Source organism: Gorilla gorilla, chromosome 16, assembly GCF_029281585.2.
Source record: "Gorilla gorilla gorilla isolate KB3781 chromosome 16, NHGRI_mGorGor1-v2.1_pri, whole genome shotgun sequence".
NCBI classification, from domain to species: domain Eukaryota; kingdom Metazoa; phylum Chordata; class Mammalia; order Primates; family Hominidae; genus Gorilla; species Gorilla gorilla.
In genome coordinates, this window is record NC_073240.2 from 22,900,361 (window position 1) to 22,922,873 (window position 22,513).

The 22,513-nt window shown below is 36.5% G+C and overlaps 2 pseudogenes; both read right to left on the reverse strand.

Moving 5' to 3' along the window:
- Positions 1–3,859: 3,859 nt before the first annotated feature.
- On the reverse strand, positions 3,860–4,833 carry LOC134757303 (olfactory receptor 11H12-like; annotated as a pseudogene).
- Positions 4,834–20,348: 15,515 nt separating this feature from the next.
- LOC101144545 (small ribosomal subunit protein eS8-like) lies at positions 20,349–20,997 on the reverse strand (annotated as a pseudogene).
- Positions 20,998–22,513: the final 1,516 nt, after the last annotated feature.

Consider the following 22,513-nt stretch of genomic DNA (forward strand, 5'->3'; position numbering starts at 1 on the left):
TCAAACCCTCTTTTAATTAAAGTTGGTTCTTGTATTAGTAGTAAGCAGGGAGCTTGGGGGGAGAGATGTGTACAAGTGTAGATGGGAGGTTCCCGGGTAAAGTTCTTGATTGGGAAGGTTCATTTGATGGTATGACATGTTCCTCCATTCTCTCTCTCTCTGTCTCTGTCTTTTGTTGTTGTTGTTCTAAGCATCTAGAATGAAAACCACAAGGCCAGGGTTTGCTATCAAGGACCACTCTTTCCTTTGCAGAAAAAGCTGGTTCTGAGTGAAATAGAAGGACTAGGGTGCCAAATTAACTCCTCTCCACAAAGTGACCCCACGTGGAAAAGTACTTGAGAAGCTCTGTAAAGACATGGTAAAAGCTTACCAAAGACAGTAGCATTATCCTTTCCTTACACACAAAGTGGAGGGGAAGTGTGGGTAAGTGGTGTGTCTAAAAGCATTGCTTTAAATTATGCATCCATTTGTAAACACTAATTTTTTCTTAACTCCATGTTGTTTGTAAATTGAACAAAAAATGCATATTTGTCATGGAAAAATTAGGAAATAAAGATATTAGCATAAAAGAGGAAACAACAAATCTTAATTACCCATAATCCCATGACTTCATGTTTGTGTAAGATTATATAATACTATTGTTTCATGATCTGCCATTTTCACTCAGTGACATATTTTGCACATGAAATACGTTTTACATAAATATTTGTATAATTTGAGTAGTTATTACCTTAAAACTACTGGAAAGAAATCCCTTAGTTCTTCTACTTCACTCATTTATTCTCTACAGTATTCATTTCTGGGGTAAATCCAGACCTTTGGCTTGCATGGCCATGTAGTTCTGAAGTTAGCTACACAGGACTTAGCCACATTTCCCAGAATAGGATATATGGTACAGCAGAATTCTTACTGAACTTGAAGTCAGAAGAACTGGTTCCTTCACTTACTATGGGTGACCTTGGACAGTATACTTGATTTCTTTGAATCTCATCAGTGAAATGAGTATGGGAATGTCTACCTTAACTGTGTGATGAGAGAATTTGTGAGGATGAACTGAACAACTATATAAAAGTGTTTGGGAAATGCCGAAGAGCCCTACAAATGAAAGACATTAATAATATTAACTGAAATAGATTCCATAAATACTATGTGTAAGATCCTACCTTGAGTTACCTCATTTAATCATCAAATCCACTGTCTGACCAAAGTATTATCATTAGTTCTATTTTATAGTCTAAACAAATCTAGGCAGAAAGGTCAAATAATTTGCATAAGCTCACACAATCAGTGACTTAGATTTGATCCAATCTATTTCATTCGATGGTGTTGATCTTTTCCCCTAATAGTAGTAAAAACTGTGGGCTCCATTGTTTGCCTGCCTGAGATCAGATGCCATCTCCAACTAGGCAAGTTAACTTTTCTGCCTGTTTCACTCTTCAAAAATTAGAGATACAATAATACCAACCCAATTTCTTTGGGTTTCATAAGTAGGAAATAAAATAATACATAGAAAAGACTTGGAACATTGCCTGACACAAAATAGGTGCCTTAAAACGTTAATTATTATTATTTTCAATGTTGCCAAGACAGTGAACCCTGTGGTGGTGAATTTGCATATGAAAACCTGTTAAACTGATACACACTCTTTCTTTTCTCCTAATATTGTCGCACTTGCACCTTATGTCCTAAGTTTTCTAGTAATCTTGAATGTACATAATGTTTGGTTGTACAAATAAATTTTGCTTTGTGAGGGAATTAGTTGTAATTGAGGGTGGAATCAAAGTTTGTTCAGCGAATTCCATCTATTCAGTTGTAAAGGCAGCGAATAAACACCATGACTTGTATTTGAAAGTAGAAAATACCAACTTTCAATTGTCATTTCCCCCGAGGAAACCATTAACCAGCACAATTATTTTTAAATATCAACCTGAAATAACACTGTATTTTTGCTGCTATTCTTTCTCTCTCCTTCTCTCTCTTTGGGATACAGTTTGGCTTTGAAAAAATATGGTATATATGCGGTGTTTGGTCAAATAATTTAGCACTATGGAAAAGGTTGTGAACCAGTCATAGTATTTGAGGTTGTAAGAAGAAACCTTTGAAAAGGTAGTGGCTGCACAAATGTATTAACTTAGTACCACAAAGTAGGGAGTTCTGAAACTGTGGTGGAAATATTTCCTGCCTTGACTACCTGTTCTTCTTGAGTCCATTTGCTGATCAGAACTCAGGTAACTTAAAAGTCATATACCCTGGAAAGGAGTATAGAAACAGGAAAGATCCTCAGCGGCTATACAAGTGAGAGATATGGCAGAGTTCTAATAAGATTGACTAAAAGCTTGATACTGTCTTACATCAAAGGAGCAAATAATTGTTCTACCTGGAATGTCCAGGCCCCAATTCACAAATGCATTCCTACCTTTTGAACTGAATAATGATCTCTTTCCCAATAAACTGTTATAAGACAAAAAATCTGAAAGGAAAATTGTTGCACATACATCATATTCTTATATTCTGTATTTTCTGGGACAGTCTGTTTCAGATTAGATGATAAGTCCTAATTCAGGTTTGCAAAATATTATCAAGGCAAATCTTTATGGAGATTTTATTGAGATATTATTTTATTACAAAAAGTGGGATAACTGCAATGTTCATCAAAAAAATTGGTGGTAGAAGGAAGGAAGGTGTTGGAGTGTTCAGTAACCTTACCCCAGAATGCCACAGTACAAATTCTGTGAGAAGTCATTCTTGTGTAGTAGAGGCATTCATTTTTCTCCTAATATCCCTTCTGAAAATTCCCTTTTACTAGTCAGCTCTTAGCTTCTTGGAAGGAAGGCCCTTCGTCTAGGACAATGTTCATCTCCCCACAGAAAAATTCACAATTCATGGCATGTTAGTTCAATAAAATATTATGCTTTCTAAGAATAATTATGAAAACTTGCTATTAATGGGAGCAAGTTCAACATTAAATCACATGAAACAGACGTATTAACAAAAATAGATACATAAGAGCAATTGAACTATAAATGCTTTTTTCCTTTAAAAATTTTCCTTCATATTATTTTTACATTCTTTTAGCAACAAATGACAATGAACTGCCATTGATTTTATTTTTTGAACTTAAGCAGTGTATCCACAAGTACACCATTGCCCTGTCCAATTTTTAGTGGAAGATATTCTATTATCTAAAACTCAATAAATTGACCCATCATGTTTTTGGTGTGGTACCTTATTTAGGTAAAAATATTAGGCATTTAGAAGAATGCATTTGTGAATATTTTGACTGATGTTACTATAGATGGAATTAGAATCTGCCCTTTAGGGGCTCAGAAGGAAGTAATGTTTGGATATCATTAGGCTAGAATATTTTACTGTCCCACAAAAATGTTGATAAATTGCTTATAAGGGCTTATTTATTAGAAATGACCATGTCACCAAATAAAGCCAAATATGATAGGAATCACAATCAGAAGATATATTTTTTCTTCTTTTATTTACAACCAACCAAACAAAATAACATAGCTGTAATTTTGTCAATGTCAGAACAATAAATTTAAGTCAAATAGAACTTAAAGAATTTTTCTCACAGACGAATCAGATGGAAACTATCCAGAAAACACCCAAATATGTACATTCCTCAGTTAATACTCAGTCTAGGTGCCAAAGGGAAACCACACGCTTCCATTTATCTATATAATTTGGCAACTTTAATTTGTAAGGGTCCCAACAGGTATTTAATTTCATAGGCTGATATAGTTAATATCACTAGATCCATATTTTTTAGATTTAAATAACTATATAATTCTGATTTCTCTTTGTTACACTGTACTGATCTGATCATGGAGGAATAATCTAATATGGCTTAGATTATGTTGGAACTCCCCAGAACTTTCCTCAGGGCTGCCTTTATCTGCTTATTCTGGAGGCTATAAATAAGGGGATTGAAGAGTGGGGTCACCATAGCATAGAACAAAGTTTTGATTTTCTGCGTCCCTGTAGAATGTTAGAGTCCTGGACTCACACACATGACCATAAGAGCCATAGAACAGTGATACCACAGCCAAATGAGACCCACAGGTAGAGAAGGCTTTATGTTTCCCAGTGCTCAAAGGCATACCCAACACAGCTTTCAGGACAAGAGTATAGGATCCAATAATAAAGAGGAAGTTACCAAAAATAACTAATGAGCTTAGAGTGTAGCAAAACAGTTGGATTCTTGGGGCAGAGACACAAGCCAATGCAAATAGTGGCCCTGGGTCACACACAACATGGTCATTAATGTTTGGACCACAGAAGGGCATCTGAGAGATGAGAACAGTGGGGATCAGGAAACACAGAAATCCACAAACCCAGCACAGTATGACCAGTTTGGCACAGAGATGCCCAGTCATGATATTAGGATAGTGCAAGGGATGGCAGGTAACAAGGTACTGATCAAACGCCATCACAGTCAAAATCAAGCATTCAGATGTACTCAAAGAGAAGAAGAAATTGGAGAAAACATCCAGCAAAGGAGATGGTTTTTTTCTCTGAAAGGAAGTTGACCAACATCTTGGGAACTGTAGAAGAGACATACCATATCTCTAAAAAGGAGAAATTTCCCAGGAACATGTACATGGGAGTGTGAAGTCGCCGGCCACACCACAGGGCGCAAGCAATGGCTCCATTTCCTGTTATGGTCAGTGCATATGTTGTAGTGAAGAGTGAGAAGAGGAAGATCTGAATTGTCCACTCACAGGATAAATCTTGGAGTATAAATTCATTTACAAAAGCAAAGCTGGAATTTGGCTCAGAGACATTCATTGGGCCAGTGACCTGCAAGGTCAAGAGACACATTATCAGTCAGGAATCTTTTACAAAATGAGTTCGTTTTTTAAGAATGAAGAGAAGACAATGAACATGAAGTCATTTTTCAAAAGAATAATTAGGAAGAGAATGTAGTTTACTTTTTCTTGGCTATACAGTATGTGAGTTTTGGGCTTAGTAGGTAGCTGATTGAACAAAAACTTCTGCCAGCTTCTAAATCTCTCCTTAATATGCAATCGTGATAGAACTAGGTAAAGATAAATTCCTTTTGTAAGGTCATTATTTCAGGACAGAAATGATTTAATATAGTTTCTGGATAGCATACAACCCAAAGTTAGTACTTTGAGAGGGCACAAATGTGTTAGTTTCTTACTGCAAACCCAACTTATAGTGCAATAGACTGAGCAAGGAAAGTTTTGACCATTTACATTTCAGCTAAACATACTACTTAACATTATTTACATATGCAAAAGAAATGCACATATTTTAAAATAAATTGGTAGCTATCACGTTAAAGCTATTATCTCTGAATTTCTATTGCTGCTGTTGTTAGCTTAAGTGATTATCTAATGTTGCTTACCAATATTGACTTTTAATATTAATATTGTAAAGCTGCAATGTTTTCTGTAGAAAGGGAAGGCTTTAAGTTCCTGATTAATCTTTTACCTTAATTTCATAAACTGATATAGTGATTATTATATTGATAAAATCAATATAATATTGATTTAGTCATTATGTACAAAAGTTTGCAAAGATCTAGACATTAAACTTTATTTTTGAAGGTATTTCATAAAATTTGGAGATTGATTTTCCTTATATGCTTTTTGTAAAATTGAAAAATTTTACTAAATGACAGAAATCAAACACTTTTTTTTGTTATAGGTAAACTTCTTTCTACATTCTTATAAAAATATATTAGGGATTTGAGTTACCTGAAAAAACTTTTTTTCCCTCAGAAATATGAAGGGATGTGAGTTCTAGATGTCAAGAGGGCTTGCATTTTGAGAAGAAACACAAATTTTCAGAAGTTTTTCTTCCAATTTGATCTCTACACCAGTGCTCTGGGAAGTCTTTTGGTATGACTAGTTAGAAGTTATGTTTGTGCCTCTTTTAGTAATAGATGCCTCTTTAATAGGCTTCCAACCAGAAACATTAATAAACCAACATTAGGAAATTATGGAAATGGATTGACATGGGAGTGTCATGATTCTCAGCAGTGCTCAAAAGGTGAAGCCATCATCGTTTTGACATGAACCAAATCTCTAAATGATTTATTTTATAAACCATATTCTGCCTCCAGCTAGACAGTTTTATTGTGGCCCCAAAATTAAAAATGCACTTTATAAAACTCACTTTCTCCTGGGATGTAGCCTCTATAGCATTAGGAAAGTTATCTTCCAAGCCAATGAATCTTTAAAAAGTTAATGATGACATACTCTCTGAAGAATCAGTAAAGAGTAATGACAACTATTCTAAGACATCATTATTTACAAAGAGCTTGCCCACCAGATGGATTCCAAAAAATCTTCTGGAAGACACAGTCTGAGGAGAAATAAGATACAAAATGTTACCAAAAGTTCTAACATAATGTTTAGGAACATTTCAAGTGTTACTGTGCATATGTTGGAGGATATACAGCCCAGTGAGGAAAGTACTGATGTTCCAACATTGTCACATATTGAACAAAAACTTACAGAATTTAGAAATAACTTTTAGAAGGATGGCACTTTTTTGGCAGAATCCTTTAGATATGAGAAAAAAGTATAAGAAGTAGCAACGTTTAAGTTAATTGACAAATACTTGAGAGGAACATGTGACTTCCCAATTAACATGAGAGAAGTATTGACTTTTATTTGTGTCCCTTCTATTTTTACTTTATGGCATTTAGGGGCCAATATAGTGTAACTAAACACTCATGTGTGAGTGAATGCTCCTACCAAGTGCTGTGAAGTAGTTGAGGACATCAGAGATGTATGCCCTAGGACTACAGACATCTGTCTAAAAGCAAACTTCCACTTTGAAAGACTATGGAGGAAAATGTTTATTCAGACCTTTATTATCACTTAGTCATAATACTTAGAAACTCCTAAAACATAGCTTTGATCTTGTAGTCTGCTCCAAAAGCCATCAATGATTTCAAGGTCCCAAGTTCTCCACAAATTGACTTCAAATTACTTTCCTGGTGTTATCTTTCCCTACTCTCTTTTACAGATAAATTAGACAGTAGACAGCATTTCATTCTCTGAATAGGTTCAGTTTCCTATGTTCTCTTTTTTGTGGTCATTTTCTGTGTTTGGAATTCTATTTATCTCTGCCTACACCTGTAAAAACCCTCCTTCAAGGTCCAGTTCAAAGGACATTTTTTTTTCCCCCAGAATGTTTTCCCCTCTTCCCCTAAGCAAAGCACCTTTTCCATCCTTGCATTTTTTTTTTTTTTTTGAGACATAGTCTCGTTCTGTCCCCAGGCTGGAATGCAGTGGTGTGATCTCAGCTCACTGCAACCTCCGCCTCCTGGGTTCAAATAATTCTCCTGCTTCAGCCTCCTGAGTAGCTGGGACTACAGGTGCACGCCACCACGCCCAGCTAATTTTTGTATTTTTAGTAGAGACAGGGTTTCACAATGTTGGCCAGGATGGTCTCTATCTCTTGACCTTGTGATCCAGTTGCCTCGGCCTCCCAAAGTGCTGGGATTACAGGTGTGAGCCACCATGCCTGGCCCCATCCTTGAATTTTTATTTTACCATCTTTGTGTCTTTGTCATGATACTAATCATAAGCTGCCCTATATCAATGTTCATCCATGATATTGGCTTGAAGTTTTTTGTTGTTGTTGTGTCTCTACTAGGTTTTGGTATCAGGATGATGCTGGCCTCATAGAATGAGTTGGACAGGGGTCCCTCCTCAGTTTTTTGGAATCATTTCAGCAAAAACAGTACTGGCTCTTCTTTGCATATCTGGTAGAATTTGGCTGTGAATCCATCTAGTCCTGAGCTTTTTAAAATATATATATATTTTGGCTGGTAGGCTGTTTATTACTGATGCAATTTTGGAGCAGGTTATTGGTGTGTCCAGGAATTTACCCATCTCTTACAGGTTTTCCAGTTTGTGTGCATAGAGGTGTTTGTAGTCGTTTCTGATGGTTATTTTTTATTTCTGTGGGGTCAGTGGTAACATGACCTTTTTCATTTCTAGTTGTGATGTTTCTTTCAAAAGATTAGAATTACTAGTAAAAATTATATCTATTCTGATTAGGGCTTCTAGGCATTATTAAATGTTTACACCTTTAATTTACTCTGGTCAACAGTATATCTCTGGGGATTTTTTCTTAAATAATCTTGTCACTAAACCACTATACTTTATAAACAGCTGATTAAATGAACATACGTTCGAACATTAGACTCTGGATAGACAAGATTAATTAACCTTTGACACAAGAAGCTCACAGTACAACAGGCCACTCTGATAGGACAAAAGTCCTAGGAAGTCTGTCGGCAAAATCCCACCTAAGGGCTAAACTTTAAGCTCTATTCACTTTTAAAATATACTGCCATCTCATGCTGATAGTGATGAGCAGTCTCGGGGGAGTTTGACTTCTATAGGGAAGAGGAAGGGGATGTGTTTCTGCACTTTGCTTCTTCAGTCAGGCACTCTGTGACTTCTTCATTTCCTTCCTCTCCTCTTCAAGCCCTGGCATGTTGGCTCAGAAGCACAAGAGGGCAGGATAATCCTCACTGTCTCATTCACACTGACTGAAACCCTGGGCTTTGAAATACAGACTCACTCCTCCCAAGCTCTACTCTGATGCTGGGAGCAATTTAGAGCAAATGTTATCCAAAGTGACATTACCTAGATCACTAGGTTCTTTCTTTCACCCACCTCCAATCCTGCTGTTCTTTCACTTCTAAGTCAAGAAAACTCCAAGTTTACACTTTCCAGGAGCCCCTGGAATATTTGGGGTTTCATATTGCACATCAAAACTATTTCTCACTGACCCAATCATCTATTAAAAATCTTGTTGAATTTCTGCCATTTTAATGGCCATCTATCTGCCTTCATATGAAGTTCTTGGTGTTATAATAGTCAGTGTGCTTCCAAATTAATCCCAATTCGTTTACTTTTACTTTAAGATGAAATGTAGGCAGAGCACAGTGGCTCACACCTGTAATCCCAGCACTTTGGGAGGCCAAGGCGGGTGGATCATGAGGTCAGGAGTTCAAGACCAGCCTGGCCAACATAGTGAAACCCTGTCTCTACTAAAAATAGAAAACAAAATAGCCAGGCATCGTGGCAGGCACCTGTAATCCCAGCTACTTGGGATTCTGAGGCAAGGAGAATCGTTTGAACCTGGGAGGTGGAGGTTGCAATGAGCCGAAGTCGCGCCACTGCACTCCAGCCTGGGTGACAGTGCAAGACTCCGTCTCAAAAAAAAAAAAAAAAAAAAAAAGAAGAAGAAGAAATGTAGCTTAGAAACCATTCTTCCATAAAACCAAAACCATATCTCCTTAAGAGGATGCTGGAAAATCAGCCTTTCTCATAAAGTAGTTTTCCCCACAAGTTTAAACACATTACTCCACTGTAAGGTTAGAGACTATTTTAAAAAACTATTATGCTTAGGTAGGCTTTAAAGAAAATAGATCCCATATGTCTCTTTTTAAAAGACTGTATCTAGGCCCTGGCCCCGGACCCTACATCCATCAAGATGTTGATGCCTAAGAAGAACCAGATTGCCATTTATGACTCCTTTTTAAGGAGGGAGTCATGGTGGCCATTTGCTATAGAGAAGTGAAATATAATAATTAAGATTTTAATTTACTGTTACTGAAAGTGATTTCCTTTTAAAATCATAACTGTATTATTAATTTGCTAAGTTTTCCTAAAACTTCGTATTACTTCTTTATTTCTATTATGTTAGGATAACAAATGAAGGAAACAAAACTCTGCAAGATACCTTTATTTTCTTTCAGATATTTAATTCAAAAATGTCATCTTTTGCAATAAACATTATATTAGTCCATTAAAAAAAAAACAACTATTATGCTTCAGCTTTTCCTGCAGTTCTCTCTTTCTTGTCTCTTACATACTTCTCTATGATCTGGTCCAACAATTATTGCCATGGCAACAAAGGCTGTGTGACATCTCTAGCAAGCTCATTGTCTTCTGCTGTATTAAACTTTAATGGGTAACTAGTAGACAGTAACACTCTGGGAGGGCTCAAACCACATAACCAAGTGTGCCAAGATAATCCTGAGCTCACTATTGTCAGGTAAGACAAAGTATTTTAGTGCAATAGCAAACAATTAATTAAACAAAAACAAGAAACCTTTCTTGGGACAGGAAGCCATTAATTAGCTAAGCTCAGAGCCAGTCATTGAAACTAGGTCCTGATTGGGTTTCTGGATTTGACCACTGGGCAGAAACTAGGACCCAAAACCAATTGGAATGAAATGGTCCGCAGATATTGTTTTCATGTAAGGATAGATTTGGAACTATTCAGACTTAGTGGTGGGCCAGGCCTCCCCTGCGAACAGTACAGTTCAGGACACCTGGACTGCGCTTGCCCTCTGCCTTCCCTGGGGTAACGTGAATGGCTTAGTCTTTCGTGTTCTCATCTGTAACATGGAGGAGGAAGAGAAGAGCCTCACTGCACATATTGATTGGGTCATTAAGAATTATCTTAGAGCCATAATTTACAGTATTTTGAAGTTAGGTTTGATTTTTACTATTCCACTACTCCTCTCTCCCAATATGTTGTGCCAAACTGTAAGTAATTTGCAATTAGAACACATTGAAGACATGTATTTGAGCTCCTTAGAGAGTCTCACCCACCTTTGTGGTAACTTTTTGTACTTTAGGTTTTCTCAAGTCAGAGTGTTGAGTCCTTAAATCAGTGTTGGGTAGTGATAAAATTTTGATACATTAGGTAGTGATAAACTTTTAATTGCCTAAGCTTAGTAAATGGGAGACAGGCTTGCTTATCAACAGTCATTGTGGCATTTTATGCTGAAAAAGCCTTGAGGCTCAGACTCAGCCCACAGTTCTCTGCACTCACCTCCACTTCCCTTCTGCACCTTTCATGTGTATCCTTTACAGCAATTTTTTTTGTGAGTTCTTTTCCTTTTTGAGATCTCTCTTAAGGTTAATGGTGTACAGTAGATATCCAGAACTTATTCATCCCTTTTAGCTGAAACATTGTACCCTTTGACAAATGTCTCCCCATATCCCCTGGGCGCAATTTTCAATAGGTAGTTAGGGAAAGCCTCAATGAAAAGGTTGGGATTTTGGGATGCTGATAACATTCAGTTTCTTGAACTAGGTACCTTTGCACAGGAGTATCAGTTGATAACAATTCATTGAGCAATATACTTAGGATTTGTGCACTGTACTTTTTGTATGTTATAGAGGAATAAAAAATTTAGAAATCTCATAAAGGTGATATTTGGATAAAGACTTGAAGGAAGTGTGGAGGCAACAAATATAAACATCTGGGGAAAGAGGGTTCCAGGCAGAGGAGACGGCATGTGTAGGTGCCACGAAGCAGGAGCACGCCTGGCATGATTGAGACGACAGGGAGTCCTCTTCTCTTCTTCACCTCCACTACACCTCTGAAATGGCCATTTCAGAAAGCATGAAATTTATTTTAACGAATGCTCACTTTTGATATTTTACAAGTGTAACTACAAGTTTATTATAGAAAAATTTGAGAAAACATATGCACAAGAATACAACATAACCATTTAACACTTAAAATTTTTCCTTTCATCACACTTATATTCATAATGTTTGTATTTAAGTGTAAAATTTACTATACATGTTTATATTATTTATATTTATATTTTAATATTAAGAACTGATTAGTTAATTCAACAATAATAGTTGACTGTGAATGTTCCAGGGACTACTCTAAATGCTCATGCACATAGCAGTGAACAAAATGTACAAAAATTCCTATGTGGAACTTATATTCCAAAGGGAGAAAACAGGTGTTAAATAAGTAAACTATATAGTATATTAGGGAGTGATGAGGAAACGTAGAGAAAAATTAGAAATGTCAGGTCAATAGGGAGTGTGTGTGGGAGCTGGCAGAGGTGCATTTTACCGCCAGCCTTACTAAGATGTAATTGACAAAAACAGTATATAGATTCACATGAGAGGAAAAAACAATTCACAGAACTAGCATTGTTCTACTTCTTTCTTTACAGAGATGTATTTGACTGGTGAGACATTCTGGAGTTTAAGCTGTCATTTAAACCAGTTACGATTTTCCATAGGGAGCTACTCTGTCACTTGGGTCTTTTCCCAGTTAAGCAAGGCTACTTTCCATGGAATCATTATCCAGTATATGAGGCTCACTTGGCACTTGTTCAATATGCGCTTGCCTTATAATAGGTGATGGGATATTTTTTATTTTATATTAAAAAACTATGCATTTGTGGCATACAAGATGATTTTTTGATATGTATACATGGTGAAATGATTAATTCAAACTAATTAACATATTTATCACTTCCACATACTTTCATTTTATTGTGTGAGAACATTTAAAATCTCTTCTAAAAATTTCAAGTATACTTTTGGCCCTATGTTTCCATGAGTTCCACATTCAGGCATTCAACCAACTGGATAGAAAGTATTAGTACAAAAAACCCAGAAAAAATACAGTAAAAGCAATAAAAATAAAAAAAGCAGTATAACAACTATTTATAAAACATTTATATTTTATTAGTATTATAAGTAATCTATGGGTGATTTAAAGTGTATGGAAAAATATGCGTAGGTTACATGCAAATATAAAATGATATCATTTTATATAAGGGACTTGAACATCCCAGGATTTTGGTGTCCTTGGGGAGTCCTGGAACGAATCGCCCCCCAGATATTGCAGATATTTAGGGACAATGGTATAACACATGACTGTTAACTACAGTCACTATGCTGTACAGTAGATCTCCAAAACTTATTCATTCTGTTTAGCTGAAACATTGTACCTTTTGACCAATATCTCTCAATTCCCCTGAGTGGAATTTTCAATAGCTAGTCAGGAAAGGCCTCACCGAAAAGGTGATATTTGGTCAAAGATTTGAAGGGAGTGTTGGGGAAAGAAATATAAATATCTGGGAAAAGAGCATTCCAGGCAAAGGAGATGACATGTATAGGGACCACAAGGCAGGAGCATGCCTGCCATACTTGAGAGACAGTAAGGAATCTTCATCTTTTCCTCATGTCTTTCTCAACTCCAGTATATTTAAATATGGCTTCTCCCCACCACACCCTTAAAATGGCCATTGCATAAATCACCAATAACATTTGTGTTAGTCCATTTTACTTTGCTATAAAGGAATACCTGAGACCGAGTAATTTATAAAGGAAAGAGGTTTATTTGGCTCATGGTCCTGCAGTCAGTACAAGCATGGCATCAGCATCTGCTTAGCTTCTGAAGCCTAAGGAAACTTCTACTCATTGAAGAAAGCAAAGAGGGAGCAGTTGTGTCACATGGCAAGAAAGGGAGCTAGGTGGGGAGGGGGTTGTCCCATACTCTTTTTAACCATCAGATCTGATGGTAACTCTACTATGGGTAAAATGCAAACCCATTCCTGAGGGTTGGATTGGATACCATCACCATCCCATGAGGGATTCACCTCCATAACACAGACACCTCCCACCAGGCACCCCCTCTGACATTGGGGATCACGATTCAGCCTGAGATTTGGAGGGTGCGTTGAATATAATGTGAGCTGTAGGCTTGTAATACATGGTCTTTATTATGTTGAAGTATATTTCTTCTAAACCAACTCTGTTGAGAATCTTTTCATGAAACAATGTTGAATTTTTCAAATGCTATTTCTGCATCTAATTAGATGATTATATAATTTTGGGCTTCATTTTGTTAATGTATATCACATTTATAGATGTATGTATGTTGATCCACCTTGTATCCTTGGGGTAAATCCACTTGAGCATGGTAAGTTATCTTTTTAACGTGCTGTTGAATTCAGTGTGCTAGTATTTGATTGAGGATTCTTTCATCTATGTTCATCAGGGATATTGGCCTGTAATTTTTCTTTTCTTTTCTTTTCTTTTTCTTGTTCTTGTCTGGCTTTGGTGTCAGAGTAATGTTGGCCACGTAAAAAAAGTTTGGAAGTGAAGTATTCCTTCTTCTTAGATTTTTTTTGGATTGCTAATTATTTCAGTGTTTGGTAGAATACAACAGTAAAGCTATTCTGGGCTTCTCTTTGATGGGAGACTTTATTACAATTCAATCTTCTTACTCATTTTTGGTCTGTTCGTACTTACTTTTTCTTCATGATTCAGTCTTGGTATCTTGCATGTATCTTGGAATTTATTTATTTCTTCTACTTTATTCAATTTGTTACTGTACAATTTTTCATAGTACTCTCATGAGCTTTTTTTCTTAAGAGCTTTTATATTTCTATGGTATCAGTTGTAATGTCTCCCTTTTCACTTTTGATTGTATTAATATTTGAGTCCTTTCTCTTTCTTCCTTGGTCTGGCTAAAGGTTTGTTGATTTGTTTATCCTTCTGAAAAAAACACTCTATTACATTGAGTTCTTTTCTATTGTAGTTTTAGTCTCTATTTTGTTTATTTCTATTCAGATCCTTGTTATTTCTTCTGCTGACTTTGGGTTTAGTTTGTTCTTTTTTTATTAGTTACTAGAGTTGTAATATCAGGTTGTTTATTTTATATTTTCCTTTTTAAATTTTTATGGGTACACAGTGACTGTATATGTTTATGGGGTACATGAGATATTTTTCTACAGGCATACGGTGTATAATAATTACATCGCGGTAAATGGGATATCCATCACTTCAAACATTTACCCTTTCTTTGTGTTACAAACAATGCAATTATGCTCTTTTAGTTATTTTTAAATGTACTATAAATTGTTTGGCTATAGTCACCTTGTTGTTCTATCAAATACTAGATCTTACTTATTCTATCTAACTGTATTTTTATGCCGATTATCCATTCCTCCCCTTAACCCTACTATTCTTCCTAGTCTCTGGTAACCATTACTGTATTCTCTATTTCCATAAATCCAGTTATTTTAAGTTTTAGCTCCCACAAATAAGTGAGAACACGGAAAATTTGTCTTTCTGTCCCTGGCTTATTTTATTTAACATAATAACCTCCAGTTCTATCCATGTTGTTGCAAATAACAGGATCTCATTCTTTTTCATGGCTGTATATTACTTGATTGTGTACATTAACCACATTTTCTTTATTTATTCATCTGTTCATGGACAAACAGGTTGCTTCCAAATCATGACTATTGTGAATAGTGCTGCAATATGCATGGGAGTGCAGGTATCTCTCAGGTATCCTGATTTCCTTTCTTTTGTGTATATACCTACCAATGGCATTGCTGGGTCATATGGTAGCTCTATTTTTGTTTTTTTTTGAGAAACCTCCAAACTGTTCTCCATAGTGATTGTACTAATTTACATTCCCACCAATAGTGGGTTCCCTTTTCTCCATATCCTAGCCAGTATTTCTTACTGCCTGTCTTTTGGATATAAGCCATTTTAACTAGGGTTAGATGATTCGTCTTGTAGTTTTGGTTTGCATTTCCCTGATGAGCAGTGATGCTGAGCACTTTTTCACATGCCTGTTTGCCATTTATGTGTCTTCTTCTGAGCAAGATCTTTTGCCCATTTTTAAACTGGATGATCAGAATTTTCCTATAGAGTTGTTTGAGCTCCTTATATATTCTGGTTATTAATCCCTTGCCAGATGGATAGTTTACAAATATTTTCTCCTATTTTATGATTGTCTTTTCAACATCAATTGAAATGATCCTATGGTTTTTGTTTTTAACTTTATGTGATGAATCACATTTATTGATTTGCGTATGTTGAATCATCCTAGCATTTCTAGAATAAAACTCAATTGATCATGGTGAATTAAATTTTTAATGTGCTGTTGGATTTAGTTAGTATTTTGTTGAGGATTTTTGCATCAGTGTTCATCAGGGATGTTGGTCTGTCGTTTTCTTTTGTTGATATGTCTCTTTCTGGTTTTGTATCAGAGTAATACTGGCCTAATAGAATGAATTTGGATGTATTCTGTGTTCCTATAATTTTTGGAATAGTTTGAGTAGTGTTGGTATTAATTCCTCTATAATATTTGGTAAAATTCAGCAGAGAAGCCATCATGTCCTGGGATTTTCTTTGCTGGGAGACTTTTTATTAGGGCTTTGATCTCATTACTTGTTATTGGTTTGTTCAGGTTTTGGATTTCTTCATGGCTCAAACCTCGTAGATTGTATGTATCTAAGAATTTATCTATTTTATCTGGATTTTCCGGTTTATTGGCATATGGTTGCAAGTCATCCTTTTAATTTCCGCAGTATTGGTTTTATGTCTTAATTTTATTTATTTGGGTCTTTTCCCTTTTTCTCTTAGGTAAAGTTTTGTTGATTTTGTTCATCTTTTCAAAAAACAGACTTTTCACTTTGTTGATCTTCTGTATTGTATGCTTTGTTTCCATTTCATTTATTACCACTCTGATCTTTATTATTTATTTTCTTCTAATAATTTGGGTTTGTTTGCTTTTGCTTTTTTAGTTTTTAAAGATACATCACTAGGTTATTTGAAATTTTCCTACTTTTTTGGTGTAGGCACTTGTAGCTATAAACTTTCACTTGCCAGGTTTTGGTATCAAAAGAGATTCTGGCTTCATAGAATGAGTTAGGGGGGAGTCCATTCTCATTTTTGGGAATAGTTTCAGTAGAGTTGATACTAGATCTTCTTTGTATGCATGGTAGAATTTGACTGTGAAATCATCTGGTCTAGGACTTTTTTGGTTGGTAGATTTTTATTGCTGCTTCTATTTTGGACCTTAATATTGGTCTTTTAGGGTTTTAATTTCTCCCAGATTCAATCTTGGGAGGTTGTTTCCAGAAATTTATCAGTTTCCTCTAGATTTAGTGGTTTGTGTTCATAGAGGTGTTCCTAATAGTCTTGGAGGATATTCTGTATTTATTGGATCATCTGTAATGTCACCTTTGTCATTTCTTGATGTGATTATTTGAATCTTCTCTCTCTCTCCTTCTTGCTCTCGCTCTCTCTCTGTTACTGTAGCTGGCAGCCGATCAATCTTGTTTATCCTTTTAAGGAATCAACTTTTGGTTTCATTGATTCTTGGTATTAATTTTATGGTGTATTTCAGTCAGGTCTGCTCTGGTTTTAGTTATTTTTTTTCTGCTAGCTTTGTTTTAGTTTTTCTAGCTATTCTGTTGGATGCTAGGTCATTAATTTGAGATATATCTAACTTTCTGCGGTAATTGTTTAGTGCTATAAACTTTTCTCTTAACACTGCTTTTGCTGCATCCCAGAGATCTTGGCATATTGTGTCTCTGTTTTCAGTTGTTTCAAAGACTTTTTTGATTTCTGCCTTAATTTCATTGTTCACCCAGAAGTCATTCAGGAGCAAGTCACTTAATTTCCATGTAGTTGTGTAGTGTTGGGTGATGTTTTTTGTCTTTATTTTTATATGATATACTATTCTAAGCTGACAACAATCACAACTGTACGCTTTATTTGCCAACAACAACCGTACACTTTATTTCTCCTCTCCCACATTTTACGATTTTGATGTCAAAATTTACATCATTTTCTTATGTGTATCCATTGACTATTTTTGCTCTATGTGTTTTAATAGATTTGTCTTTTAACCATTGTACTATAGGAAAAAATTGCTTTACACATCATCATTACAGTCTTAGAATATTCTGGATATGACTTTGTATTTCTTATCCCATTGCATTTGTGTTCTCATATGTTTTATGTTTTTAATTAGCAGCCTTTTAATTCAGCTCAAAGAACTTCCTTTAGTAATTCTCTTAAGACATATTTAGTGGTGATGAACTCTCATAGCTTTTGTTTGTCTGGAAAAGATTTTGCTTTTCTCTCATTTGCCAAGGACAACTTTCCTGGGTTAAGTAGACTTGTTGGCCTTGTTTTTTCCCTTCAGCACTTTGAATACATTATCCTACTCTCTCCTGGTCTCCTGAGATTTTGTTGAGAAATCCAGTGACAGCTATTTTGATATTCCCTTCTATGTGATATGCTTCTAATTATTTGCTGTTTTCAAAATGTTTTCTTTTTCTTTAATTTTTGGTATTTGAATTACTGTACATCTTGGATAACTCCTATTTGGCTTAAACTTGTTTGGATAACTCTGCATTTGCTGTGTTTACATGTTAGCAACTTTCTCCAGATTTGGTAGTTTTTTGGAATTTCTTCTTCAGATATGCTTTCTGGTCTGTTTTCTATTTCTTTTCTTTCTGAAAACTCCTATTAGATGAATATTAGGTCTTAATAGTTTCCCTTCATATCCAGAGCCTTTCTTTATTCTTTTTCAATCTTCTTAATTTTTTCTCTTCTGACTGAATTATTTTAAATGTTTTGTCTCTAGCTTACTGATTGTTTCCCTTCTGCTTGATTGAGCCTGTTGTTAGAGCTTTCTATTGCATTTTCATTTCAGTCACTTTATTCTTTAAGATTTCTATATTTTTATTATTCCTATTTCTTTGTCAAACATCTTATATTGTTTATTATTTTTCAATTTTTATTTAATTATCCTTATTGTAGTTCACTAAATTTTTTTTTATTATACTTTAAGTTTTAGGGTACATGTGCACAATGTGCAGGTTAGTTACATATGTATACATGTGCCATGCTGGTGTGTGCACCCATTAACTCATCATTTAGCATTAGGTATATCTCCTAAAGCTATCCCTCCCCCCTCACCCCACCCCACAACAGTCCCCCGAGTGTGATGTCCCCTTTCCTGAGTCCATGTGTTCTCATTGTTCAATTCCCACCTATGAGTGAGAATATGCGGTGTTTGGTTTTTTGTTCTTGCGATAGTTTGCTGAGTGATGATTTCCAATTTCATCCATGTCCCTACAAAGGACATGAACTCATCCTTTTTTATGGCTGCATAGTATTCCATGGTGTATATGTGCCACATTTTCTTAATCCAGTCTATCATTGTTGGACATTTGGGTTGGTTCCAAGTCTTTGCTATTGTGAATAGCGCTGCGATAAACATATGTGTGCATGTGTCTTTATAGCAGCATGATTTATAGTCCTTTGGATATATACCCAGTAATGGGATGGCTGGGTCAAATGGTATTTCTAGTTCTAGATCCCTGAGGAATCACCACACGGACTTCTACAATGGTTGAACTAGTTCAAAACCCAACAGGAAAAAAAACATTAAGTCTCAGCTATAAGACTTAATGTTTTTTTCCCCTGTTGGGTTTTGAACTAGGCACCGCTTTCTCCTTCCCCGTCTCTGAGCTTTGGAATGGGAATTTCTATCCCATACCTGCCCCATTGTTCACTGTATTTGAAAGTAGATAACTTGTTTTGACTTTATAGGCTCACAGATGGAAAAAAATTATATCAGGCTAAATTGTGCCTTGAGTCACACTCATATCTGATTTAGATGAGACTTTGGACTTCAGACTTTTGCACTGATGCTGGATAAGACTTTGGAGACAATTGGGATGGAATGAATGTAGTTTGCATTGTGATAAGGACATAAATTTTGATATTAGGAATGGAATGCTATGGCTTAAATGTGTCTCCCAATGTTTAGGATTTGGAAAAAATCTTTAATGCAACAGTGTTGAGAGGTGGGACCTTTATTATGTGATTAGGTCATGAAGGCTCTGTCCTCATGAATGGATTAATGTCACTATCATTGGAGTGGGTTAGTTATTACAGGAGTGAATTTCTAATAAAAGATGGTCTCTTTTCTCTCGTGGACAAATGATCTCTTGCTCACCCACCTCTGCTGAGAGACGACACAGTGAGAAGGCCCTTGTGAGATGTCAGTGCCTTGATATTAGACTTCTCTGACTCAAGCACCATAAAGTATAAATTCCTTTTCTTTAGAAATTGCCCAGTCTCTGGTATTCGGTTATAGTAACACAAAGACAGACTGAGATTAAGCCATTGTAACATGTGTGAGGTGATATCTCATTGTGGTTATAATTTGCATTTCCCTGATGATTAGTGATGTTGAGCATTTGACTCTTTATGTTAAGTGAAATAAGCCAGGTATAAAAAATTACTCCATGATCTCACTTACACATGCAATCTAAAAATGTTGAACTCAGAGAAGTAGAGAGAAGGATGGTGCCAACCAGGGGCTGGCGTCAGGGGCATGTGAAAGCTTAGGCGTTCGTGAAAGGGTACAGAGTTTTGGTTTGACAGAAGGAATTCGTTTGAAGATCTATTGCACAGCAGGATGACTTCCATGATACTAATGTACTATATACTTGAAAACTGATAATAGAGTAGATTTTACATGTTTACACCATAAAAAATAAGTATGTAAGGTGATGGGCATGTTTATTTACTTGATTTAATAATTTCACAATGCCTGCATATGTCAAAACATCACATCATACCCCCATAATATATGAAATAGAATATGTTTTTCTAGTAAGTGTGATGTCTCTGTTTCTTTTCTTTTTTTTTTTTTGGAACAAAACAATAAACACCTTTATTACATGGGTGAAGACAAAACAAGGATTTATTTGCCTTTCCGGGCCTTGATTTTCCTAAGATAGAACTCCAACTCTTTGCCCTCTAGCACATACCCATCTGCTCGGCCACACTGTCCTGGCCTTGAAGCGATGCATGCAAGAAGCTTGCCCTGCTGGAACTGCTCCCCCAGGAGACTGCTGATTTTGGCATTCTTTTTCCTTTCATGATATTTCTTCTGAATTTTTTTAGATCGTTTTTTGTTTAAAATCTCTTCTTCCTCAGGAGTCAGCTTGGCTCCCTTCTTGCAGCCCAGGGGCGGCGCATAGTGGGACTTGTACCACTGTCAGTACGGTGTGCTGTCAATGAGCACAATGCAATTCTTCACCAGGGTCTTGGGACGAACCAGCTCGTTATTAGATGCATTGTAGACAACACCAATGATCCTTGTTTTAGGAGCACAACATTCTGAGCCCCAAGAGAAATTCCTCATGTCCAGCCTCAGGGCACAGTATTTCTTGTTACCTCTCCACACACAGACTGTGTGGATAAGGCGGGGGCCAGTCTTGGTGTTGGCAGCTGGGTGCCCCAACTCATACTTCCGCTTCTTGTGGTAGGGCTTTCTCTTGTCCCTGGTTTTGCGGCGCCTGTGCCATTTGTCCCAAGGGATGTCCATCGCTCGGCACTGGCTGGAAAGAGGGCCTCTGTTTCTTTAACAACAGTTTCTGGAGATTGTTTTTCCCTTGAGCAATGTTTCCTCTCTGCTGTCTTTACACAGTTTTCCTTTCCCAAGGGTTGATTTAAGACAGTGACAATTTATCTATTCTGTATCTGGTAGTTTCATGGAGAAATTTAATGAATAGCCACTTGAAACCATGTGGTGCTACTGAGACACCATCTGAAGGAGACAGATTTTCTGAGTGTAGGCCACAACCATATGTTAACACTTTTTAAATTCAAAATCAGGGTTTAAATTTTGATATTTTACAATGGCTTCTTTGATTCCATCCCAAGATCTAACCATTGAGCGTGTGAAAAGGGCTGGGACTCAGTTTACTGCTGTGCTTGGCATGATGATGTCCTGCAGAAATTCCTTTGGCTTTCTACATGGAGCTCAGCCTCCGTATCAGCCAGCTCGCTTGGAGGTCAGAGTACTTCTCAAAGATCCTCAGTGTGTTGTTTCATTTTGAGAGGTTTCCAGCCCTTGTGAGACACCCCTTGGTTTTACAATCATCACGAAATTGTTTACGATTCCAAAAACATACCTGCCATCTGTCCATATGTTTGTTCTGCAGCTTTTGATTTCCTAAAATGCTGTAGTAACTGCAATAAGTTCTACCATCTGGATTAATTTTCACCTCAGATGGAAGAGTATATTTTAAGATAAAGATAAAGTAGTAACAGTATACTCTCCTTGGTAATATCCAGTTCTATATTTTGAGCTATGGTCTGTCAATAAATAATGTTATGTCAGGGTCCTCAATGGAGTGCCTGAACATCTAAGGAAGGTACAGAAGTTTCTCTAATTAAGGTACAAACCATGGTGAGCACAAGCTTGCTATGCACCCACGTCTCCTGTCTGTCTTACTGTGCACCTGACACTCATTTTAACCTCACCAGGAAGTCAGTTAACTCTCAATCAGTTTATTGTAATGCCTCTAGGTAATTATATGTGGCAATTTCAGCAGAAATGAAGAAACAACTTCACCAGATAATCTAATACTGAAGAATGCAAGTGGCCCTGGGCTTGTTTTCATAAAAGCAGCATGCACCAGGCAGTTGATTATCTTGGCTGTCGGCACTGGACACTCAGCATGCCGGCTTCGTCCCCTAAATAAGCTTCATCATGCATGGATAGGCTGGCAGCAATCCCGAGGCCATATGCAGATACACAGCCAACTGGGAAATGGGACACGATTCTTCTCCACTCCTCCTCTGAAGAATGGTCTGACAATGCCCTCTTCAGTTCCTTCCCTCTGCCACCCTGACCAGGACTATGCCACATGGGCACAGAGACACAAAATTCCTGACGGGAAGAATGAGGCTGGATCAACCGGACTAGCGGTTTCTCACTGAGGAAATGTGAGGTCAACTTCTAGGGTGGACAATTCAGGAAATTATCCAGCAGTTTTGTAATTGATGGCTATGGGAAAATGAACCACTGAGATGAGTAATTACTTATATTCCATTAT